The sequence below is a fragment of the Dasypus novemcinctus genome, chromosome 10 (assembly GCF_030445035.2).
Source record: "Dasypus novemcinctus isolate mDasNov1 chromosome 10, mDasNov1.1.hap2, whole genome shotgun sequence".
Taxonomy (NCBI): Eukaryota; Metazoa; Chordata; class Mammalia; order Cingulata; family Dasypodidae; genus Dasypus; species Dasypus novemcinctus.
In genome coordinates this window covers 15,593,116-15,600,098 of record NC_080682.1, presented here as the reverse complement: position 1 = coordinate 15,600,098, position 6,983 = coordinate 15,593,116, and the positions used below count along the sequence as shown (strand labels likewise).

The 6,983-nt window shown below is 34.7% G+C and overlaps 1 long non-coding RNA gene across 1 annotated transcript; it reads right to left on the bottom strand.

Moving 5' to 3' along the window:
• Positions 1-294: 294 nt before the first annotated feature.
• On the bottom strand, positions 295-2,253 carry LOC111760410 (uncharacterized). The gene is made up of 3 exons (XR_009187788.1): positions 2,191-2,253; positions 1,133-1,189; positions 295-432 (listed from the first exon to the last, which is right to left on the bottom strand). It is a non-coding gene; the product is annotated as an uncharacterized lncRNA (long non-coding RNA).
• Positions 2,254-6,983: the final 4,730 nt, after the last annotated feature.

Below are 6,983 nucleotides of genomic sequence, written 5' to 3'. Positions count from 1 at the left end.
TGTGCATATTGATTTATGAGCCATTTTATTATTTTGTGATTATAACAATGTACATGCATTAGAGAAAATTTGCAAAGGTAAAAGTATATCAAACACAAACACACCAACATGGACACACACTTTTACAATCCTAAAATTGAGGAGTATTTTAACAAAATGCGTTATTCCATTTTTTTCTATTATTTTTCAACATTTAGAAACTTTATCTTTAGACTTTACTCATGTAGGACAATGTAGCCTGGAGTAAAAAGCTAGATGTGAAAATGCCATCCAATGAAAAATACTTACAGTTGTATAAGATTTAGCCAATGAACATTCACTAAACTCAGAGCAGTCAAAGAAGAATATATCAAATAAATTTGATGAGAGAAGAAGCATTCCAATACTTGAAAGTACTGTACTGATGATGTTAGCTCCAATATTGACTCCAATCTGAAAGAGAAGGATGTATTTATTGAAAAGACTCATAGCCTTTTTATTACCAAATTCTTCTCGGATGTGAACATGTCTTCTGCAGTATCCTTGAGGCATATCCTATGTTTATTGACTAGTGTATGGGATTCTTCACAACCACAGTTTCCTTGGTTGCCAAATCAGTTTGCTGGCAATCTACACCAGATCACAGGAAGAAGGAAGAAACCGATCCTCCACAAATAAAAGGTCATGTGCAGGACCAACGTGAGGGGGCGTTTATTTGCTCCAGTTTCATTAGGAAGAGTAATCATTGATCTTTAATATGTCTACTCTGGATAGAAACAGCCCTCCTCAACACACACTGCACACACACACACACACACACACACACAAACACTTCAGGCTTCCAAAATGCACATCCATTGTAAGAAGGGGTCTATATGTAAAGACTTGCTTACTATGCTCCTTATTGGGAATTTTTTTTAAGGTTGTCTAAAATTCACAGAGGTAGACGTCTTCCCCTTCCACGAGAAATCAATTACCTGCTTCATTTTCCACACAGGAATTATCCAGATCATTGAATAAACTAAAGGTCCAAGTTAGTAGATGAAATTTATTGAAATAGTCAAATCTTGTGGTGGTTTGGCTTTGTGTAGGGAGTCAGGAGTCAAGTGTTCTCATTTACTTATAATTGAAGAAAAGGGAAAATGATACTTACCAGAAACTTTGTGGGTTTTTTTGCAGATAAGATAGTCAAAGATCCAGAAATGATGAACTGTTCATAAGACAGGGAGGACACAAGTGAGAACTTTTTCTTGTTTACTTCAACCATCCTCCACTCCAGACAACCACCCTAGGTGATCTAACCTACCTCACAGATCTTCCCTGGTCAATTTATATTCTGACAGAATATTGCTAAAGAATAAATAGTTGAATTGAATATAGATATATTTTGGTTTTTATCCATTTCCTAGAAAGAGAGATGGAAACATTTTTGGAACGGAGACTTCTCAAAGTGAGAGTGAAGATAGAAATAGAGCTGGATGGAAAGTGGGAGAGTGTGGGCTATGGTGTCGACCATTGGCCATGGGGTGCAGCGATGCCCAGAGATGGGCTCACCAGATGCAATGGATGTGTCATGATGATGGGGGAGAGTGTTACTGTGGGGGGAGTAGTGGGGTGGGGGCGGTGGGGGTGAATGGGGGCCTCATATTTTTTAAATGTAATATATTTTAAAAAATGAATAAATAAAATAAATAAAAGAAAAGAAAAAAATAAAAGAAAAAAGAAATAGAGGTGAAAAAGTTCATTCTAAAAAATATAAAAGTAATTCCTCCTTTGAAGCTATAATAAAAGCAAAAGAAAAGGAGATTGGTACATTGACAGATGAATTTTGAAGTGGAGAGAAGATGAAATGAGAACTCAAGTTAGATGCAACTGGTTATAATTTAGATTGGAAAAACGATCCTTTCCACACATTCACTTCAAAATCTATATATTCCAACTATAAAGTCCACTTACTCACTGAAACATGCTTGAATCATCTCAGTTCAGAATGATATCTCCCTTCAAAGGAGAGACGATTTGACTTAAGAGCATTTTTTTTCCCCATACACTTGAAATTGGTCCTGAGTCTACTTCAGTTTTCTTGCTTATAAATTCTCTCAAGTACTTACTACTGTGCCTCTATTAAGGAGATTCTCAACTGTTACCTATAAAATGAGTAAACTGTTTAAATATATTTTTCTTTTATTTTCAAATAAAAGTTATACTCACAGACATTGTAGCCCAGAATGGGTAACCTGTATAAAAGCAGGAGAAAATTTTTCTGAAGTTGGTAGACAAGGGGAAAAAACTCCAAATTACCCCAAATAAGAAGCATTTCAAGCCAATCATTATCTGTGCTACCTGGAGGAAGGAAAATAAGGATGTGAGGAAGAAGTAGAAACACTTCTTGTTAGACTTCTCTTTCCCTGAATCTCAAGCTCACACATGAATCATGTGACTTTTCTACCTTCACTCTTCAGAAGAGTGAAAGTTGAGAATTTGCATTAGTTTAACAGGTTTTGTGAATGGACATTGTTTCACAATAACATAATATTTGAGAGGAAATATTTTGTTTATTTCTGGGTGCCCAGAACTCACTCAAACCAAGACATTTGACCTATATATTTTCAGATATATTTTTGCCCATATTCTCTAATTTTATAATCTGGCATAACAATCTATTCCAAATAAAATTATAGCCCATTTAATTTTCCATACCCACCCCCAAATGTCTACAGGACTAAAGATCACTTACACCCAGAGACTGTACATTTTCTTTAAGGAAGGTATGAAGCTTGCTCTGTGGATAATCAGGTGTATCTTCTTGTCCCACCTGAGTGTGTTGGATCTTGCTTGTTGGAATGCCCTCATCAATCCCACTGGTACCAAAAGCGTTGCTCATTCTGTAAGAAATCGCTTGTAGTCAAAATGCTTACTTGAGCCACCTCCCCTTTTGCAAAATGCTGTGCATAACTCTGAGGGGTATTTCAAAGAAGCTGTGCTTCCTGCAAGGCCTATATTTTATAGAAGAAATCACTGGAAAATATACCACATTTAAAATACGTAGCCCAGCACAGAGCTCACCAAATCCAGCAGAAGGAGATGATAAACAACTCTAACTTGAGGCCTGGAAAGGACTGGTTCTAAGACCCTGCAAGGTGAGATCAATGGAATATGGAAGTCTTCAGTGGGAAAAAGTTAGACAAATAAGATGGAGTGTCACTGGAGCTTGGGCTAACCGCATCATTTAGTGCAGAACTTTAGGGCGCTTACCATGTGTGATAGGATGAATTATGTAGCCCAAGGAAAGGTATGTTCTTAATCTTAATCCACATCCCCATGGGTTTGAATTTATTTGTAAATAGGACCTTTCAGAGACGTTATTTTTAGATAAATTGTAGCCAACTGAGTCAGGGTGAGTTTTAATTCATATTATTGGTGTACTTTACAAACAGAAGAAATTTAGGCATGGCCAATAAAAGAAAGCCTCAGGGAGGAACCAGAGGCCTAAGTCATTGGAAACCCACACAGGGAGACAGTGACAAGAAGACAAGGAGAGCAACACAAGGAGAGAGTTCACCATGCAGCAGGAGGCAGTGATGCCAGCCAAGGAACCCCAAGGATTTCTGCAAGCCAGCTCCAGAACACTATAGTCTCCAGGGAGAAAGCATGGTCTTGCCAATGCCTGGATTTTGGACTTTTAGCCTCTGACCTGTGAGATAATGAATTTCTGTTGTCAACCCAACTGGTGTGTGGTATTTGTCATAGCAGCCTGGCAAACTAAGATTCATAGTAAAGGGGACACATCAGTTTAGTTCCTTACATATCTGGAGACAGGTGACTGAGTTAAAGCACATGTACCTTAAAGTCAGGCAAATTCAGTTATAAACCCCCACTAACCCACTTAATTGTTGTGTGAGAAGTGTTATATTCTCTGAGTTTCCATTTCTTTAGCTGTGATTTAAAATGGGTGAACAACCTTTACTTATGAAATGAATTATATTTAAGAAAATGAAAAAAAAAATTGAATGTATTGCCACAATCCTAAAATAAAGCAAATAACATTTTTATGGATAAATTACAAATTTATTATGGAAAAGAGGGAATGAGTGGTCATACCTATTGTTTTAGAAATTTCCTAAATTACTATTAAGAGTATCTTAACCTTGCCTTTTAAAAGATTTTTCTTTCTGTGGATTTCAAGGTTTAAGAAAGTAACAAGTTGAGCTTCTGTGAAGAAAATAATCTTATTTTTCAAAAGTCTCCTTGGAAGTAAAATATACCTGTAAAAAAGTGAGCAAACCATGTGTTTACAGCTCAAGGTACTCTCATGAAGTTAACACACCCATGAAAATAGCATCTAAGTCAAGAACCTGAATACAAACACCGTTCTAGAAGCATTCCTTGTGCCTCCTTCCAGTCATTGAGCAACTCAGAAGACTCCCCGCTATCCTAACTGCTATTTCCATGGAATGATTTCATGTATTTTTTTTTAACTTTATGTAAATGGAACACACGGTATGCAAATTTTTGTGTCTAGTTTATGTTGTTGTTTTTTTCTCTGCACATTATACTATTTGTGTCATTCACATTATTGTGTATAGTTGTAGTTCATTATAATGGTATTCCATTTTGTGAACATACAGCAATGTACTAATCCATTATACTATTGATGGGCATTTGGGAAATACATGTATATATGTTATCACAAGTTGTGTGGCTAGAAACAGTATTGCAGTCTTGTATATGTATTTTTGTGGGAAAAAATCCCAGTTGGATATGTATTTCTAGTAGTAGATCTACTGTGTCATAGTAAACATTAGTATATTTTATTAAATATTTTCCAGTGTGTTGTTCTGTTACCAATTCAACTTACCCTCCAACCAATAGTTTTTGATGATACAAATACCCCATATTCTTGTCAATATTTGTTGTTATCTGTCATTTTCATTTTAGCCATTCTAGTGGGTATATATATTTATATATAGCAATATTACGTTGTGATTTGATTTGACTTTTCCTAATAACTAATGATGTTGAGCTTCTTTTTATATTTTCTTGACTATTTGGATATCTTAATGAAATGCTTTGAGACTTAAAAGTCTCTTATGAGCTTATATATCAGATTGTCTTTTTTTTTTTGATGAGTCAGAGTTTATTATATGTAATGGATATAAGGCCTTTGTCAGATATGTATATTTAAAAATTCTTCTCCCATTTTATGAGTTGCCTTTTAATTTTTTTAATTGTATCTTTTGAACTTAATAATATTGTAGTACAATTAGACCTTTTTTTCATTTTTGGTAAACCATAGTTTTGTTCTTTTTAGGAACTCTTTGTCTACTCTAGGGTCACTAGGATGTTTCCCCACATTTTATCTATATGTTTTATTCTATTTTATATACACACAAAATGAATTTCAGAGGGATTTGATTGATGAAAATAGAAAAGTAAAACATTTGTTGTTTCATAGAAGAATATAGATTTCCCAAATGTATAAGAAATAGAAAATAAAAACTGCAAGAAAACCACAAAACCAGATGGTTAGGAATTTGTTATTTAACTACATTAAAATTGAGATCTTCTTCACATATAAAATACAAAATCAAAAGTAATAGTCAGGGGAGGGTATGTGGTATAAGTGGTTGAGTGCCTGCTTCCCACATGGGAGGTCCTGGGTTTGGTTCTTGGTGCCTCCTAAAAAAACAAAAGCAAACAACAAGCAAAACAAATGAAAAAACCAACTCATGGGAGCCAATGTGGCTCAGTGGTTGAGCTTGAAATTCCTGAACGCAAGTGCGCAAAGTCCTTGGGTTTAATCCCTGGACCCTGGACCCCAGTAATTTCAAAAAAAACAAAAAATGACACAATGATAACAACAGAAAACCTGACAACAGCAGCAAAAACTCAAACCATGTACTTAGGAATATATTCGTAATGCCTATATCCAGAAATAAAGGGTTATTTTCCAAAATGTATACAGAATTCATACAAATCAATAAAAAGAGATAACCAATATAAAATATACTAATAGAAAATTAAAATAAGGTGCCCCCAAAATCCAAAGTCCAATAAATATAAATAAATATTCAACATCTCTGGTAATATATGGATAGTTATCTATGTATCTAGTACATAAATTCACTATATGTATATGTATGTATGCATATATAAATGCACACAAAAACTTCACATTGATACCAATTGCATCACTGACAGTAATTGTTATAGAAAGCATTCTTATCATACATAAGTAGGGGCATGTATAGTAAATAGTGTTATATTCATACAATGTTCTGCCATATACCAATTAAAATGAATGAACTAGATCTACATGAATCAACACAGATGAAGTTCAATAGTATAATATGAGTGAAAGAGCAGGTTTCAGAATGACATAAAGAATAATGTAAAGTGTATATAAAATTGTAAAATAAAACAATATCCTATCATGTTTACGAACACATATGTATGAATTTTTATGCTGATGGTAAGAATTCAAACAAAACTCAAAATAACGATTATCTTTGAATTAAGAAGAAAGGAAAATGGATGAAGACTCTAAAACAGTTTATTTATTTTTATTGTATAAAGTTATGGAACAAATATGGTGAAAAGTTAAGTTTGTAGACATTGGGCAGTAAGGAGAGAAGTATTTGCTACAGTATTATACGGAACATACATTGTTACCAAACAAATAACAATAAAGATAAAACTGCCACAGAGCTAGGAAGAAGGAGTTTCTACCTCACTCCAAGTTCCCACCTCTCCAGCTTGGATCTTCTTCCCACCCAGGAGTCTTACAAATCCCCAGCCCACATTCAAGCATAGAATCATTGCCAAGTTCTACCACAATATGAAAAAGCAAAAACGAGCTGTGCCTACCTGGTTGTCTTCAGGGCTGCTCAGGATTTAATAGCAAACTGTCCTTGTTTATGGCTTAATGCATGCCTATTTTACATAGCTTGTCCTGCTAGGGAAGGGATTGCTACTCTGTGCTTCTTCATTTCAAAATTTAAGCT